The 20,344-nt window shown below is 35.0% G+C and overlaps 1 pseudogene; it reads left to right on the forward strand.

Annotated features, from left to right (window-relative positions):
• Window positions 1-16,158, forward strand: part of LOC127541371 (plakophilin-4-like) — a 108,316-nt pseudogene extending 92,158 nt beyond the window's left edge.
• The last annotated feature ends 4,186 nt before the right edge of the window (window positions 16,159-20,344 follow it).

Here is a 20,344-nt window from a genome sequence, read left to right on the forward strand (position 1 = left end):
AGTTTCTGCCATTTGCTATGTGGTAATTCATTTAACCCCCCTGGGGCTCATTTTATTCAGCTATAAAATATAACAGATTGGCATATGATATTTACTTCCAACTTCTTTGCTTCCTTCAACAAGGTTTATCTTTTTGGTCTTACTGTTACTCAGTCTTTTCAGTCCTGTCTCCAGGTGGAATTTTCTTGGCAAAGACACTTTAATGGTTTGTCACTTCTTTCTCCAGCTCATTTTACAGAGGAGGAAACTGAGGTGAACTTGGGCAGGATCACTTAGCAAGTGTCTGAGGCCTGATTTGAACTCAGGAACTTGTGTCTTCCTGACTTCAGGCCCTAGCACTATCTAGGGCCTACAAGATTTATCTTTTTTTTAATAGCTTTTTATTTACAAGTTATATGCATGGGTAATTTTACAGCATTGACAATTGCTAAACCTTTTGTTCCAATTTTTCCCCTCCTTTCCCCCATTCCCCTCCCCTAGATGGGAGGATGACCAATACATGTTAAATATGTTAAAGTATAAGTTAAATACTATATATATATATATGTCCAAACTGTTATTTTGCTGTACAAAAAGAATCGGACTCTGAAATACTGTACAATTAGCCTGTAAAGGAAATCAAAAATGCAGGCGGGCAAAAATATAGGAATTGGGAGTTCTACGTAGTGGTTTATAGTCATCTCCCAGACTTCTTTCGCTGGGGGTAGCTGGTTCAGTTCATTATTGCTCCATTGGAACTGATTTGGTTCATCTCATTGCTGGAGATGGTCACGTCCATCAGAATTGATCATCATATAGTATTGTTGTGGAAGTATATAATGATCTCCTGGTCCTGCTCATTTCACTCAGCACAAGATTTATCTTAAAGATACACAAATAGCATAAAACTTTCCATTTAAGAGGAATGAAAAAGGACAACATTCTATGTTCTGCTTCTTCAATTAACTTTAAGGTAACCCTACTATTGATTATTTCTGCTCCCTTCTCTCCCCAAAAAGAGAAATGTGACTCTTTATTAAACAAATAGCTTTGTATTAAAAGCAAAAAAGGATGATTGATTCCTAATAGACAAAGCAGCCAAGGAAATCCTATGAATTGTGCACTATTTTATCCAATCTACTTTTAATTCAAACCCATATCAGAATTGTCACCTACTCCCTCTTCAAAGTACACAATTAAGATCAATTTAGCATACAATTAATTTTTTTTCTCCAAGCCATTAGATTCAAAACAACTAATAATTACCTCACACTACACAGTTAGCAAATATGTGCAATGATAGAGTCTATTACCATAATAATATTGAGCTCATATCATTAACCCAACCATGCCCCCATGGAAACAACTCAAAACTAACCCAACTATAGGAGTAAATAAGTAAAGGATTTTCCTTCTGCAAATCAGCAACATTTTCTTTTCCCTTTATGAATTTTCAATTTAAAAGCTGCTCAGAAAACATCCAACACAGTCCGAGTGGCTTTTCAAGTTCTAAAGCCCACAGAAGGTCAGTTTGTGCTTTGGGTTTCCCGCTTTGCTCTCTCCCAGCGACAAAGGCATGCCAGTCTGCAAGCCTTTTAACTGATTTTTCTTTCCATTAACTCTCTTCTTTCAAAAAGAAGATGGCCACTTCCAATTTCTCAGATGATTTTGTCATTCTTTTGTTGGAAAAGGCAGAAGATAGCTTTAAGGTGCTCATGCAGAAGTATTCAAAACATTCAATACCATCTTCATTATATCCAATATCAACAGATTTATCTAGAGTAGATGAGGAAATGCTTGTATACATTTTGTGCAAAACAACATCAGATTTTTCTTGAACACCATGATAAATGTACAAATATGTATCCATATATTAGATTTAACATATATTTTTGCCCTGTTTAACATAGATTACTTGCTATCTAGAGGAGGGGATGGGGAGAAGGAGAGAAGAAATTGGAACACAAGGTTTTGCAAAGGTTAATGTTGAAAAATTATCCATGCATATCTTTTGAAAATTAAAAGCCTTTTAAATTAATTAATTAAATAATTATATATATATATATATATAGAGAGAGAGAGAGAGAGAGAAAGAGAGAGAGAGAGAGAGAGAGAGAATTGTAATAAATAAAAATAAAAAGCTTTTGAAAATTGAAAAAAAGAAAAACAAAATGACATCAGACTTGAGTGCCAGAGCTGTGACTAGGTGTGGGTAAATGTTGTTCTGTCCCGGGGAACGAGCTTCCTTCTAGACAAGATGTTCTTTCTTCCTGGGATCACTCTCATCTCACTAATCAGTATCCTCCACCAGGACCAAGCCACTGATGCCCGAATATTTCACTCCCAAGGTACCTTCAAAGTGACATTACTTTCCCAATCCACACAACCCCATCCTCCCAACCATCCAGAAGGAGACCTGAACATCTCTCCTGGCAATAGTAAATACAGGCCACAGACACTGTGCTCCTAGACCTCACTTTTGTGAAATATAACTGTGGTTTTAAGTTTGATTTTGACTCCTAAGAAAACACTCCTATTTGCATGGTGAATTCCTGCTCTCACCGTTTTTAAGCAGCAGGGTTTTAACCAAATTTCCACAAAATGAGATAAGCACGTAGAGAATGATAAAAAAAAATTCCTTTACAAATATTTGCACAGTATAGGAAACTTCCAACAATAGACAATTCCAATAAATTCTATCTTCTCATTAATGTCAGAGAGAAAATTTTTCAGCTTGATACTTTAGCATCTTGTGTATATATATAATATGTATATATATTTTGTAATTTTTATGACAACCCAAACTACTTGTGGTCCTTTATCTCTTCAATTTAGAACCTACTTGGGTAATATTTTTATTAAAGTAGTCATGGAAACACCAAATCACCAAGTTCACTCTTTAAGTACTTAAAATTACAGGCTAGGTGACTGTCAGTGGGGCTGTGCTAAGGGGCTTGTACACAGCCAGAATGTCCCCATAAAGAAGAAATCAAAGAATCCAAGCATCCCACTAAAAATTTCAGAAGGGCCATTATTGTCTGCCACCAGCTGGGCGGCATTTCAGACATAAAGATTAAAAGCTACCTTCCCATACCACATGATGAAACAGATGAGTTGTTTTAAAGGTTCTTTATGAAACCGTTTACTCAACCCTGCTGAGAAACTACTTAGAGAAAGAAAATTTCACAAGAGGTCCTAAGTTTGAGATATGCAATGTTTGTGGTTTATGCTTTTCCTACTAAGCTAGATTACCTGATAAAATTGTATTGAGTACCCCCTACTATGCACAAATGCTATGCTGGGGAACAGAGGTGGGGGAGATGAAAAAGCATTTATATAGTTCCTACTATGTGCCATGCAGTGTGCTGAAGACTTTTTACAAATATTATCTCATTTGATCTTCTCAACCACCTTGATAATCAAGTGCTCTTATTATCCTCATTTTACAGATGAGGAAACTGAGGCAAAAAGGATTAAGTGACTTGCCTAGGGTCACATAGTTAATAAGGGTCTGAGATTGGATTTGAACTCAAATTTTCCAGTGCCTGAGGCATTGTTGTTGTGGTTATTCAGACATTTTCAGTTGTGTCCAAAAATCTTTGTGATCCCAAATGAGGTTTTCTTGGTAGAGATGCTGAAGTGGTTTACCATTCCTTCCCCAACTCATTTTATGGATGAGGAAACCAAGACAAAAAGGATTACGTAGCTTGCCCAAGGTCACACAGTTAGTAAGTGACTGAGGCCAGATGTGAACATGGGAAGATAAATCTTCATGACTCCAGACTTCCTTAGCACTCTACTTGGCGGCTACTTTAGGCCTTATGGAGAGTGACAATACAATACAAGAGGGCAATACCCACATTTCCTAAGAATGCATAAACAGTGGCCAAATCCTGGTAAAACCATCTTGGCAGATGGGCCCCACTGGGCAAGACCATCTCAACAGATGAACTAAAAACCATCTTGGCAGGACTGCACCGGGTAGGAACCATCTTGGCAGATGGACTGCCCTGAGTAGAACCATTTCGGCAGATGGACTGCCCTGAGTAGAACCATTTCATCAGATGGGCCATGCCAGATAGAACCATCTCAGCAGATGGACTAAAAGCTATCTTAGTAGTCAGACTACACCAGGTTAAGGGTATAGGATGGGTCTTAAACCTGTTGGTGAGTTACCGATGCCTTTCCCAAGAACGTGAAGCTTGCACCAGTGGAATGGAAGGATGAGAACAATTTTCCAACGCCATGAAGGCTACTGAAGGAGGCACCATGGGATGCTGAGAAGCTGGTCAGACCCTGAAGACTCCGAGGTCCTCCACTGTGTCCCAGGCCATTGCCAAAAGTCTTGATTTTGTTTTCCAAATGGACTTCGATGACTGGAAGAGAGAGTGACTCTGTGCACCTCTGCCTCACTTAAATCTAATCCATCAACGAGACATCACCTCATGATGTAATTTGTCTTCTTTAAAAAAACAAAGGATAAACAAGAAACCATGCTAAGATCTTATAGACTCACAAGTAACAAAAAATAATCACAAAACAGGGTAACGTCGTAAAAAGCTCACAATAAGGCAAGACGAGATGTCATTATGAAAACTGTTTTAATACAAAGTGGAGACTGAAAGTTCCTCAGAATCACCAACAAAATTCTAAGACTAAATGATGTTATTTTTGTGCACTTTGATGGTCCGGATTGCCACTCTTTCTTCCTCTCAGACAACTCCCAAAGCTGGCATCTGCCCTTCTATATTTTGGTCACCACTAAGCATATATTCTTCTGAGTTCAAAAAAGAAAAAAAAAAGTCCCCCATGAGTGCCTTCAGAAATGTTGCTGAGAAGGATATTCAGCTTAGGGTAAAAATGGCCTTTTTTTACTCAGGGACTCCCAATATTCAAAATTGAAAGAATTCTCCTGAAAGATATCCCAAAATGCAAAGTCTCAGAAACATCATAGCCCAATACCAGAGCTCCCCGGTCAAGGGGAAAATACATCAAGCATCCAGAAAGAAAAAAAATCAAATACCAAAAATTATCCCAGTATTCAGAAAGTCTACATGGAAATGTTAAGGAATTAGCAGATGTTAGATTGGGCATATTAACATAATGCATCCCTCTACAGAGCACCAAGGCTCTAATACCTGCAAATGAAAGAAGTGTAGAAATGGTGCTTTTTCCATAGACTCTTTAGGGAAATTGAATTTATTTTCCCTGTTTTCTTTAGCTAAAATGAAAATATTAGGGTCCCATGCCTGGCTTTTCCACTGACTAATCCCACTTTTTCTCTTCAGGTCTCAGCTAAGGTATCATGATCATACAAGGTTTAGCAGCTACAACATTAAAAGAGCTGAAGGCTTGGAATATGACATTCCAAAAAGCAAAGGAACTGAGATTACAAACAAAAATAATCTATGCAGCAAAACTAGAAAAGTAAATACTTAATAAAAAAGAGAACTTACAAGAATTTCTGATAAAAGACCAGAGATAAATATAAAATCTGACTGTCTGATACAAGACATAAAAAAGAAGGTTAAAAAAGATAAACATGAAAGAGAAGTCAAAAAGAATTCAATATGGTTGAACTATTTGCATTCCTATAACAGAGAGATGGCATGTAACTCACAAAAACTTTATTATTATTAGGACACTTGGAAGATTTCTATGTAAACAGAGAGCATAGGTATGAATTGATTATTTTGAAGTGACCTCAGAAAAATGGCTAAGAAGGAGGATAAATAACTAGAAGAAAGGAGAAGGGAGATAAAAAATAGAAGAAAAATATCTCACATAAAAGAAGCATACAAAAGAACTTTTACGATGGAGGAAGTATGAACGATGCTTGAATTTCACTCTCATCTTAACTGGCTCAAAGAGGAAATATATATTTATATGTATATATGCATATACCTATGTATCTCTATATACACACAGAGAGTTGGGTGTAAAATTTGTCTTCCCCAATACAGAAGTAGGAGAGGAAGGGGTTAACAGAAAGGAGAGGTGATTTAATAAAGGACAGCAGTTTAAGGGAAGCAGTGCTCAGAAGGAAAATAGATTTTTTGAGGAGGGACTGGGTAAAAAGAAAAAGAATGACAAAATAGAAGAAAATAGAATGGAGGAAAATAAATAATTGCCAATCATATCTATGACTGTGAATGGGATGAATTCATCCACAAAACACAACTGAATAGCAGAATAGATTAGAAACCAGAATCCAACAATAAATCATTTGCAAGAAATATACTTGAAATAAAGAGACACACAAAGTTAAAATAAGGAGCAAGAGAAAAAATTTATTTGCTTCAGATGAAGTAAAAAGGGCAGGGGTAACAATTATATTTTAAATAAAACAAAAGCAAAAAGTTATCAAATTAAAAGAGAGAAGCTGGGAAATCACGTCTTGCTAAAAGGCACCATAGATAATGAAGTAGTATCAATACCAAAAAAAAAAAAAAAAACATATGAACCAAATGACAAAGAAACCAAATTCTTAAAGGAAATGTTAAATGAGTTATAGGAAGAAATACTAAAACTATACTAGTAAAGACTAACTTTCCCCTCTCAAAGCTAAATAAATCTAACCATAAAATAAATACAAAAGAAATTAAGGTGATAATAAAATTTTAGAAAAGTTAGCTATGTTAGACTTCTGTGGAAAATTTAATGGGAATAGAAAATTAGGTCTTTTCCCCAGCTGTACAAAAATTGATCACATAGTAGGGTATAAAAACCCTCACAAAAGAATATAGAAAAACTAATGCACTCTTTTCAGTTCACAATGCAACACAAATTACATTCAATAAAGGGTAATGGAAGCATAGATCAAAAATTAATTGGAAACGAAATAATGAAATCCTAAAGGATTAAATGTGTCAAAGAACAAATCATAGAAACAATCGATAATTTCATTAAAGAAAATGACACAAACAAAATACAAAAATTGCAGGATTCAGTAGAGGGAAATTTATATCTCTAAATATGTATATCAATTTTGAAAAAAAGCAAGATCAGAACAATGAATTTGACAGACAACTTTAAAACTGGAGAAAAAATTAGAAATGGTCACTTTGCTTCCAGGAAAATGACTGAGATGGTCCCCATACTACCCTTTCACAAAGCACTCAATCAACGAACATTTATTAAGTACTTTTGTACTTAATAAGTAATAAATAAGTGTTGACAGGCATTTCACAGACACACACACACACACACACACACACACAGCCATATAACCCAGGACAGTGCTGCTTAAACAAGTATTCTTCTACTAAAGGAAAATCAGATTTATGGGTCTTGTTTCCTTGAAGAATATTATTATAATATTGCCTTGACATTATAGCAATTATGGATTAATTAGTGCTAGAATAATTAGGGATTAATTTATAACTACTGTATTTCAGACGTTAAAGATGTAAAGATAAATCATAAATAACCTCAAGAGCATAAAATGTGGATCAACCAATCAACAAGAACTTATTGAGTTCTGTATGTACTAGGCCCCATGCTAGGGACATTCAAGGTGACAAGTTAGACTTTGCAGAGAAGAAATACATTCCATTTCTCTGACAAGGTGGGGAGTTGGTTGAAGGCAGGGGCCTTGACTTTTGCTGCTTTGTATCTTCTACAATAACCAGTATAGTACCAATTTTTGATTAATATAGGGGTTTTTTAAATCTCTTTAGCCATTTGTTTCATTTTTCTGCAAGTGTCAGAAGGTTTCTGCAATATAAAGGTGATTTTTTTCCCTGTTCTAATTGTAATTGTATAAATTATGAGAAGCTATAACAGTTTCTTTGGAAATAATTTTAAGAGAAAAAAAGCACATGAAATAACAATTAAGCTTAGTATCTGTACAGCTCCTTATATTTTGCCCAAATACCTTGCAACTATATGGCAGACAGATTTATAAAGCTGCTGGTATAAGTGCACATCAAAATAGTGTCAAAGGAAAATGCAAATTTGGGCGCCTGAGGCAAAAATTATCCCAGTATTCAGAAAGTCTACTTGGAAATGTTAAGGAATTAGCAGATGTTAGATTGGGCATATTAACTTAATGCATCCCTCTGTAGAGCACCATGGCTCTAATACCTGCATATGAAAGAAGTGTAGAAATGGTACTTTTTCCATAGACCTTTAGGACAATTGAATTGACTTTCCCTCTTTTCTTTAGCTAAAACGAAAAGATTAGGGCCCCATTCTTGGCTTTCCCACTGGTCAGTCCCCCTTTCCCTCTCTAGGTCTTGGCTATGGATCTGTAAAATAAGAAAGCTGATGACCAATAAAGTACTTTCCAGATCCTACATTTTAGGATTTTACCTTCTATCTGTGGAAGCCCCATTTCTTCTCTAACTTACCTTTCCAGATTCATCTGATGATTCCAATCCAACATTCTACCTTCCCACCAAAGGCTAATAGCCTTCTAACTGCAGCTCTCCTCACATTATGGGCCCATGTTTGAAATATATTTTCTCCTCATCTCTGCTAACTAGTGATCTTACCTCTCCTCCAGGCTCAACTCAGTTGCTACTCCCTGTCACCTAGAACAGCAGAAGTTGGAGCCAGGATGCTTCTGTTCCAATTTGATCACAAACACTTACTTGCTATATAAATACTTCTCTCTGGCTCAGTTACTTCAACGTTAGAACTGGGGTGATAATAGTATTTACCTTGCAAAACTGTGGTGAGGAACAAGTGAAATATTTTTAAAAGCTTAGCACAGAGCCTGAAATATTATCAAGTGTTTAATACTTTGTATTATATTAGCAGTAAAATGTAAACTTGAGAGCAAAAAAAAATTTTTTTTTTTTTACCTTTACACCTCTAGGACCTAGCAAAAGTGTTTTAAACATAGTATTTTGTTTAACTTTTCATTTTTACTAATATATTTTATTTTACATCACCTTCATTTTTAAATATATCCTTTCCCCTCTTTTAAAGAGTGAGTGATCCTTCACAATAAAGGACAAAAAGAAGGAAGAATTTTTGTAGTGAAGCAAAGTTAACCAATGTATCAACTTAGAACTGCAGACTATGTGACGCTCCATACCCATAGATTTCATAGAAGGAAGGGTAAAGGAGAAGAAGGAATTAGCCAGGATGAAGTGGAAAAATTTTATTGAAATCTAAAAATTGTCCTACAAGTACCCAACATTGTCTTGCTGCAAAAACTCTAAAAAGAACAAAAAGACATAAGAAATTTTGTGCATTGTACTTTTATTTCTTGACATTTTATGGTCAATCTTTTATTTTTCTTACTATACAAAGGTAATCTAAGATCACAGAACTTAGAGCTAGAAGAGACCTCATATTTAATCTAGATCAGGGCTTCTTAAACTTTTTCCAGCAGTGACGGCTTTTTGTATGAGACACTTTTCTGCAGATCTCAATAGACAGGTATATAAAATATATATACAAATCAAGCACTCACTGATGATAAATCATAAAGAAATTTATTTGAAAACAATCCTTTGACATACATATAATTTTATCATTTATTAACGACAAAAGCAAATTTGCATACTAATGAGATGGATGTGCTTGTCTGTTTATATATAATTAAATCTTGATAGAATATTTGATACCTTTTACTGTTACCATTTTTTTTTTAAGATCCCCACATGGAGTTGCGCGACCCACACTTTAAGAAGCTTTGATCTAAACTTATCTCATTATTTTGCAGATGTGAAAACAAGCACAAAATGGGCAAATTACTTGCACAAAATGAGGCAGGTAGTAAATATCAGAGCTGTCAGACTTAGAAAGCTGATCTGGCTACAAAACTGGTACTTTGAAGATGTTCTAAGTCACATTAAACTTATGCAAGAGTAGGGAAACAAGCTGCATTGAAAGGACTCAGTTCTAATTATAAGAAAAGGACCTCTGTCATTATTTAGTTCCATGAGACAAAAATTTCAAACACTAAATAAATAAATAAATAAATAAATAACAAGGAAAGGAAAGGATTGATTCCCACCCAATTATTAGGGCAGGCTTTGTTGTCATATCAATAATTATAAAAATGAGTCAACAATGTAATGGAATTTTTACCAATGCATAAAGTATTCTTTTCCTCTTTAAATTACAATGTGCCTCCCAGAAGTCTCTGGATCATGTTGAAATTATAAGAAAATTCTAGTTGTCCTAGTAATTATTTTCAAAAACCACAGATTCCACTCACATTTGTATACCAAGGTTTTCTATTAACTTAATAACATTTAATAAAAATGTAAAAGGATCTCTCTATATCACATAAAGAGAAGAAAATCAAAAGCCCAAAGAAGTCACATGATTTGCTATTAAATACTTTAGTAATTATTTTTTTTAACAATGTGTTAATTAGTCCCAAAACACCTTCAATCAAATAAATTGTATTTTTAAAAACATTTAAACACATGTAGAAATTGACATTTTTACTCTAATCTTTGAATGTAATCCTACATCTTCTTAATGAAGGTCAAGACTGCCAATTAACACTTCTAAGAAAGTAAAAATAATCTCTTTTTTCTTATTATTGAAGCATATTTATATCCTTGGGATAGATTCAAATTGATCCCAGTAAGTTTTCTAATCATTATTTTAACTTTTGCTAATATTTTGTTTAAAATTTTTGTATCAATTTTTTAAGGGATGTTGGTCTCTGAATCTTTTACTTGTATTAACCTTCCTTAGTTTAAGTCTGGATTTTTTGGGCCCCCAGAAAATGCAGTAGATAGAACACCAGCCCTGAAGTTAGGAGGATCCGAGTTCTATTCTAACCTAGACATTCAATACTTTCTAGCTGTGTGACCCTAAGCAAGAGTTTAAAGTACTTATATGATTTAATTGGACATATATTTATTTGGGGAAATTAAAATATGTTCTAATATCAGAAACACTGAAGGTAGTTTACCTGTAAAAGAGGTAATCACCTCATTGAAATGACAAGGGTAAATGCTATCCTACTGAGGTAAAGGACCCACGTTGTTATGGAGGAGGCTGTGCTGTTTGACTAATATCCTATAACCCTGTCTCACATATACTAGTTCATACTACCAAGAGCCTTACTGATAAGTCTTTATTTAACAAGGGATTGGGAAGAACCATTCATATACAACACAGAAAACACCGAATATAAAATTAATACTGAAGAAGGACAGAAGGGATCACTTTTCTTTCCATGTAAGCACTCTTATTTTGGAAGAACAAGAATACTATGTATCATGAAAGGATTCCATTAGGAAAGTCTTTTATAGGGAAATATCTTAGCACTGGCCTTGGATATTTTAAGAGGGTTGGGAAAGGTCAACAAGAGACTGTAAGAATCCCCTTATCAGAGGAAGATTCAGCTTGGATGGAATATGAGCTTGCTGGTCAATGGTTCCATAATGCATACGTGCCAGGTCCCATGGACAGTGTGAGCACAAATCCTTACTGCTTATATTTATATTTGAGTATGACATATAGACACAACTCTAGCAAAGAATTCCCTGAAATTATAATGTTTTAAACTGAATTAAGTAAAAAAGAAAAAAAAAGTCTTTTCTTGTAGGAAAAGCTTTGAAGGTCTAAGTGGTAGAATACATGATTCATCCAATAGATATTCAAAGAGGGGGGAGAATACTAATTAGGTAGGGACCCCTGAAGCTATTTGCAATATATTTTACTATTTCTTCTCACATTGCAAATGAAAAAAAGAATTATCTAAAAACCTGGTTATATGTGTGCAGCTGTTCAGTAGGACCTCAACTTTTATATACATAAAACGCAGTTAAAAATTCCACCTAGATACATCAAACTCTGTCATTTGGTTGGAATGGTACTAATTTATTTTAGGAAAGAGCAGCAAGGGGAAGATCATAATTTTCTGAGAAAAATTTTTATAATCATATTTAAATTTTAAAATGTTAATTCTTATCTTGCTGCAATATCTGTCTGCTCTAAAGCATGTTTAATGAAAATAAGTGATGATGGCTGTCACATCTTAAGTAAGTTAAATTTTATCTTATGTCTGAAAATCACTACGAAATGATCTTTAATTATAAAACTGGGAAACAGAATATTTCAACACATGTAGAGTAAAAGTGAGCCTGTGGTTCTTACACTGGAGATGTGTTGAAAATTACCTGCAACTGGTAAATGCAGAAAAAAGGAAAGATTTTCATTATCTTTGGCATTGAAACCATTTTACAATATAATAGAAACTCCTGATTTCCTGAGATACAAAATATGGGTGATAACCCATCAGAATTTACTTAACAAATTTAATCACATTCTTAATAAATTATGTGGAATTTTGGAAAGAACCTTATATTTGGAGTCATAAGCCAGAGTTGCAAATCACAAAATTGTCACTTATTAGGGGTGATCATGAGGGAGCCACTTAAGTCTTTTGGCCTCAGTTTCCTTCTTTGTACAGTGGGAAGGTTGAACTAGATGATTTTTATGGCTTCTTCCTAGTCTTCCTTCCTATGATTCTGCTAAATGCCTTCTTTATACAAACATATAAGTTAATTAACAGTTGGACAATAGGGAAGAAAATGTAATCAAATTGTTGTTTTGTTTTGTTTTTCCTTGAGGACTTTGAAATCTGGGAGACTGAAAACTAAAAAGAAAGGAAGAAAAAAATTTACATATGTTTATTAAAATTAGGTACCATACAGAGTAAGTACAATATAAGATGAAAGTCTAGTGGTCTGAGAAGCAAATAGAAAGCCCCAGGTTCTGTTTCAATTCTGCCCTTGGGAATTTAGCTATAGAAAGTATAAATTAAACATAGAAATTATGTCTCCAGGTAGTCTCCTTGACCAAGTCAGCAAGCAGTACAGCCCTAACTTATATAGTCTTTAAAGCAGAAAACCCTATTCTGAGCTGCCTCCCATTAATTCATTCAGAGAGCACTTATGATGATAAGAATACAATGGAGAATTAACATTTCTAATCTAAATTGTTTAACCCCACACCATCAAAAAAACTTCTTGTAAAATTCCATAATAAAAAGGAAATAAAAATCTTTAGAGGGAGGAAATTCCCATTTCTGTAGATAGAGGAGAGAATAGAAAAAAAAGAGATATTCTTTTGTCTTAGTGATTACTTAGCGGTGGAAAGAGTCTGTTCCTACTCCCCAGTGGTTATTGATGCTTTATCTGTCCGAGATGAACATCTGGTCTCATTCAGGCTTCTTTTCCCTTTCACAATCTTCCAGAGCCCTCAAACTTCTCACCATTGCAAGACCTCATCATCTCTCCTTCCCAAATACTTCAGAGTTAAGATCTCAGATTTCCTTCTCACACTTACTCCAGGTACTATCACATTATTTGGTGGAATCTTAGGAGAAGTAGTGGAATAGGGGAGGATTTAGTGGGGAACTCTGGATGAAAATAAATTTGGAAGAAAAAATATTATTTGTCAGAAGTTCATGCAAATAAAGTTCACCTAGACAGAAAGAAGAAATAGGAGGTTATAGGAAATAGATGGTAAACCTGACATGAAGGGGCAATTTAAAGATGATGGGGTGGGAGGAGGAATTTCAGTTACCTGTTAGATACTTGTTAGAACTGTCTGTCAAAAGCAACATAGCTAATAAATTCATCATTTGCCCTAATTATAACTGCATCTTTTTGAAGTTATGGAAAGCAAGGAAAGAAACTGCTATTTCAGACATGATTTTTATCCAAAAAGAAGACCTGGTTACTAATATAAAAATAATGTCACCATTCCATCTTCAAATTGCTGATAGAATCAAACATGATTTGACACTCACTCTAAAATTGGAAATTATGGTCACTTGAAAATGTAAAGAATTATATACCAGGCTCATTTTTTTTTGTAATTGGCCAATTACAATAACATTTTAAATTTTATTTTAAAAATAAAGTTAAATCTGAACATGATATTTGTAATCACTATATCCAAGTATGTCTCTCAAACAACTCTTAGGTAGGCTCCTAGAAGTCTCAGAGGACTTAACTTAAATAAACAGTTTTCCACTTAAACATAATTACCATCTTATAGACTTATCCATAATGCATACATCATCCCAATTCAGGTACAAGCATCAACGTTTATATGATGTACTAGATGGAAGGAAAAAATTGCATCTATTTCCCTAATGCCCAACTCGCATCCTTTTCCGGAAAGGCAACACACTCCTAGTAGAGCACAGCAGCACAAAAGGAATAAATCCAGGTTGCCCAATAACCTTTACTTTCTGTGCCAGAGGCTTAAATTGCCTGGCCTTTTGCATCTCTTAATCAAATCACGCCCTGAGGCAACAATATTTTATAGTTCCCTTAGAGCTCCTCAAACGAAAGATGAAGGGCAACTCTGGGTATGTTTGTAAAGGTCATTTTTGTCCAGCGATCAGTCTGACTAGATAGACACTGAAATCTTTCCAATCCCAATATTCTGGGATTCTATTGCTAGTCCACTAGCAATATTCATTTCCTGGATACCACCTTGGTAGGTTGAAAACAGTCAGACTAATTACTCATGAAACATTCTCACCTTCCACGTTTAAGTTTCTTCCCAACTCTGATGGATCACCATAGTTACCATTCTAAAGACTCATGCTGTTTTGACCTGTATAACCTGGAAATGTTACTTCATGCTCAAATGAAGCTGTCACTCAAATTGATGGATGAAACTTCTGTGACAGTAAAAAAGATTCTAAGCTAAAAATTCATGTTGGACATGACTCTCAATTTTTAAACAGCTGATTAGACTGTTACAAAAAATCATGAGCTCAACAATGAATCCACTGATTGTTGAAAAATCAATGAGATCTAGTCATCTTCATGACGGAGACAATTTAAAGATTTTGTTCAAAGTTTCAGACTTGATCAAATAGCTCTTTTAACAACTGAAATGAAAGCTGGGTGTTTAACCTGTCAAAGACTGAACCTATAAAAGAGTTGAATCAGGATTATAAGTATAGTTTGTGCCTCAGAAAGGAAATATTGCTCTAGCTTCAGAAATCACTTCCTCAGGTTATGTCCCACAATAAGAAAAGAAACAATTGCATGACTTAATTATATGTCTTTTTTTCCCTGTACATTTTGATGTAGTGGGAAAAAATGGGTAATAATATCGACATACCACATAGAGAGAGAAACATCATTACATTCTAGATTTCATTAAGTTTCAAGGAAGCGAAGAGGCTGAGTTCAAAAACCTCATTTTATAAAGAAATAGAAAGCACAGAGAAGCAAAATAACTACCCAAATTCACAAATCCCAACATGATTTAAATCCAAGTATTCCAAGTTCCAAGCCCAGTGCCTTATTCACAATACCCTTCTCCCTCTAAAGATAACCAGGCATAATTTCTTGCCTCAAAAATGTTCTGCAAGAAATAGATCATCGGGTCAAGATTTTTTGGACCCTGAAAGATCTGAATTGATTATTGATGCAACTTAATATTCTACAAAGACACAGGAAAATTGTACACATCAAAATGAAATAACCCCGCCTTCAAGAGGTCGTGCTACCTTTCAATCCTATTACCGTATATTTTTGCATTTTCATCTTTATAAAATTTGCCCAACAGCTCCTCCAGAATTTCCAGTATTTGCAAATACAAACTACTTACCCAAGATTTCACTGTAAACCAAACATTTTCTGGAAATTAAGAAATCTTGCGCAGATATCAAATTTTCGCTTTCTTCTTAACATCAATTCAAAATGAACTTTTGGATTAACAGTCACAAGCTGCCCCTGGTGACCTAAGAGAAAAACGACTTGATTTTTTGAATTGTTTTCTACGTTGACATTTAGAGAAGCAAAAAACCAGGAATTGGTTCAGAGGGAGTTTTGAGATCAGTTAATAGACGTTCTTGAGAACTAACTTTAGAGAGAATATTAAGATTACAGGGTTGTTGAGCTAGGGATGACCAGGGCCTAGTACTGTAGACGGAAAACGGAGGCTCCGAGACCTCTCGGGGAAACCTGGGGAGACCCGGGAACAGAACGGAGTCGGGCCGCCTCACAGCAGAGCTTCTGGCGCTCTGGCCGGGTTTCCTTTGGAAGCGGCGAGCCAAATGGCAATAAGAAAGAGAGGACCGGAGGATTCTGGGAAGATGGCGGAGTAGGTCAGAAAACTCCCAATTCTCCACATTTCCCGGACAAAGGAAACAAATTTGCATTTCCAGGCAAACACAGACCACTGAAAAATAAGGGACCCAATCCCAGTCCTCCGGGCGCTGATTAATGAGGTGTGAAAAGCAAACACTTCCGGGCTCGCTCCTCCGAGGGAAAAAAAGCAGCCTTCGGAGCCTCGGGGCTAGCGGGGGTCCTCGGGAGCCCCCACGCGGACCACGGGAACGTTCTCCTCCCGGCCCACGTGAGGAGTCAGCCCGAATCCGTGCTGCTGACGGAGGGAACCTCGGCTGATTCGGAACACGTGGTCCGGCTGGGCAGCGGAGACGGTCTGTGGGCGGGAAGGAGCCGACACACCGGGAGTGCAGAATGGGGGGGGGGGGGCAGAGATGCTGATGGCTGGAGAGGGGAGCTCTTGGTTTGGGGTTCCAGGTCAGAGCGGGGAGCTGAAGGAAACCAGAGGCACCATTCCTCCCCCGCACCCAAAGGTGTGTGCTTACAGTAATAAATTCTTATTAAAAAAAAAAAAGCAGGTAAAGGAGAAAGACCCCCAATCATAGAAACCTCCCGTGGGAAAAGAGAAGACCAGGGTTCATCTTCAGAGGAGGATATTGAAGTTTAAAAAAAATATATTTTCTACCCCAACAGAACCGTGAAATGGCTTCCTACCCCCAAAAGAATTTATAGAACTCAAAAAAAGAAAAAAAAAAGACTTTAAAAAGTAAATGAGAGACTGAGGAAACACTAAAAAATAAATAAATAAAATAAGAGCAATCCAAGAAAAACAAGATGATTGTGAAAAGAAAATCAGCCAACTAGAAAAGGAGATCCAGAGTCTTAAGGAAGAAAAGGACTCTCTGAAATGAGAATTGGACAAAGGGAAGCCAGTGAAGCTATGAGACCAAGAAATAATAAAACTACGTATAAAGAATGAAAAATAGAAGAGAATGGGAGACATTGCATAAGAAAAGCAACAGATTAAGAAGAGAAAACATACGAATTATTAGATTACCTGAAAGTTAGGACCAAAAAAAGAATCTTGATATGATAATACAAAAAAAAAAAAAAAAAAAAAGAAGAAGAAGAAAGAAAGAAAGAAAGAGAAAGAAAAGAAAATTTTAAGAGATCAAGATGGGAAAGTAGAAATTGGGGGGGGGGGGGAAATCCATCAATTATCACCAGGAAGAGATCCTATATGCTAAATTTCAGAGTCACCCAGATCAAGAGAAAATGTTAAAATCAACAATAAAAAACCAATCCAAATATGCTTGGGGTTACAATTAGAGTCACACAAGATCTATTTCAGCTACAATAAACAAACACACAAAAAAAGCCACAGTCCTGGAATATTATATGTTGACAATCAAAAAAAAAAAAAAAAAAAAAAAACTAGGGTTGCATCCAAAAATACTATATCCAGCAAAATTAAGTATAATATTGAATGAAAAAAATGGACACTCGGTGAACTTTCAGATTTTCAGGATTTTTTCTCAAGCAAACTTGAACTCAATAGAAAATGTATCATCAATAAAGATGAAATTTAAAAAATTATTAGGAATTACTTTGTTCAACTATATGCAAGTAAAAGGGAAATCTAAGTGAAATGGATGAAAGTTTAACAAAAAAAAATCATAAACTGCACAGATTAACATAAGAAAAAAGAGAATATTTAATAATCTTAGAAAAATAAATTGAAGAAATCATCAATGAGTTTCCTAAGAAAAAATCTCTAGTGTTAGATGGATTTAGATGGATTCCACCAATTATTTAAGGAACAATCAACTATCATACTTTATAAACTATTTGAAAATAATGGGTATATTAAATTCATTTTATGACACAATTATGATTTTGATACATAAAATAGAAAAAGGAAAAAACAAAGAAAATTATAAACTAATTTCATTAATAAATACTGATGAGAAATTTAAAAAAAAAATACTAGCAAGGACATCACAACAATATAGCACAAAAGTCATACACTATGACCAGATGGGATTTATATCAAAAATGCAGAGCTGGTTCAATATTAGGAAAACTATCTGCAAAAGTGACCATATCAATAAGTTAAACAAAAACCATGTGATTATATATCATGCTCAAATATATGTAAATATGATTATATTAATAGATGTGGATGACAGAATACAACATCTATTCCTATTAAAAACACTAAAGAGCCTAAGAATTAACAAAGTCTTTCTTAAAGTGACAAATAAAACCTATACAAAACCAAGGGCAAGCATTATCTGGAACTCATACAAAGTAAAGTGAACAGAAATAGAACATTAAACACAATAGCAACAATATTGAAAGGACAATCAATTGTGAAAGACTTAGCTACTCTGATCAAGACAAGGATCCAAGACTATTCCAAAAAACTCATGATAAAACTCCCAAAGAAAGACTTAATTCTGAATGTAGATTGAAGCATACTATTAAATTACTGGCATTCTCAAAAAAGTGGAGGTATGGAAGGTCAATAGAAATTTGGAACGCAATTTTTAAAAAATTATTTGAAAAAAAAAACAAAAGTAATTGGAAAATATTTAAGGAAACAATTTAAAATAACTTTTTAAAAATGACATATCTATGCTATCAGCTAGATCTTTAAAAATACTGACATCCTCTTCCTGAGACCCTGCTTCCCACATTAATGTCCTCCCTGTTTTGACCTTTTCTTTTTCCCCCAAAGTACTTGACAAAGCACCACTCTCTCACCATTTATCTCAAACAAAAAGCATCCAGAATTCTTTTCAACTTGAATTCTGCCTTTGCCACAGCACAGCAATCCCCCTCTTCTCTGTAGTTCACGACTTGAACTCTTCTGAATGCTTTCAGGACCTGTTTCTTTTTCAAGAAAAGCAGTAAAATTTCATTAACATGGGTGTCAGGAAATTTATTGCCTTTAATATTTTGTGTTAGACACATAACAGGATTGCTTGCTTGAAATCTAGTCTATATAAAGATATTTACAATATATCAGTAGTCTGTGAGATTAAATCACCTTGACAAAATGGTTGGAACTTGAAATGGTAACTTATTAAAGCTCTCTCCTCTCTCTCTCTCTCTCTCTCTCTCTCTCTCTCTCTCTCTCTCTCTCTCTCTTACACACACACACACACACACACACACACACACATTTCAAATTTAATACTCTTAAAAAACAAGCCTAAAGTCTTGCCCTTTTACACCATATCACAAAGAAAACAATTTATTGTGAAGTATGTTGTGAAACACAGGAAACACTCTTGCCTGACTTTCTTCCCCATACTTGAGAACAGAAATATCCAAATGAGACCCAAATCTTAAATTCTGCAATTACTTTATAGTGCTAAATTTAAGAAGCTTTGCACATATCATGGACATGAGATATGCCTCTGTTCAAAATATATTTTAGGAAGAAAAGAGCCATCTGTCCGTCTTTGCATTTCGCCACCCTCACTTCTATTTCCCTTTCTAACATGGATACTTATGTTAAATTTTAAAGCTGTTGTCTGGCCAAGTTTTGATGTTAACCCTTCTTTTTAAAGGAAGTCTCGATTCTTAGTCATTAAAAGACCCCTCGCAGGCTAAGCGTTTCCTTATAGGTCATCATCTATGCTTTGAGTAGAATACTGGGTAAAACAAGCATTTTGATAAACAGCATGGATTTCTTGAATACACTTGAGTGTCAGTGTGAGAAGCTGTCCAAATTGAAGTGGAGATGACCATAGAGTGGTACAACCATTCTGGAAAGCAATTTGGAATTAGGCAAATAAGGTGACTAAAAACACTGACAAAATAAAGTCCCTCAAAAATCAAAATATTTAGAGCAACACCTTTCGCATGTAGTTGTCCATCATTGGGGGATTAGCAAACAAAATGTGATAAATAAATATAGTCATTCCTTCCACATTCTGGAATCTCTGAAATCTGGAAATTTTCTATAATTTTTTTGAACCTCCCTTTATACAAGAGAAGAAGTCTGATTTTTTTTTTTTTTTTTTTGTATGAGGTGTTTACAGCACTTTATGGAAAATTTGGATTGACATTATACAATTCTATACATATATTTTATACATTTCTGAATTTTTTGTACTGTATGTGTTGACAGCTTCTGCAAAACTCACCCAAATTTTCCATTTTATTTCTTATGCTCATCCATGATATATTGAAACTACAATGGGAAAAATCACTTAACCCTGTTTGCCTCAGTTTCCTAATCTGTAAAATGAGCTGAAGAGGGAAATGGCAAACAACTCCAGTATCTATTAAGAAAACCCCAAAAGGGTTCATAAACATGACTGAAAAACAAC

The sequence above is a fragment of the Antechinus flavipes genome, chromosome 6, assembly GCF_016432865.1.
Source record: "Antechinus flavipes isolate AdamAnt ecotype Samford, QLD, Australia chromosome 6, AdamAnt_v2, whole genome shotgun sequence".
Lineage (NCBI taxonomy): Eukaryota > Metazoa > Chordata > Mammalia > Dasyuromorphia > Dasyuridae > Antechinus > Antechinus flavipes.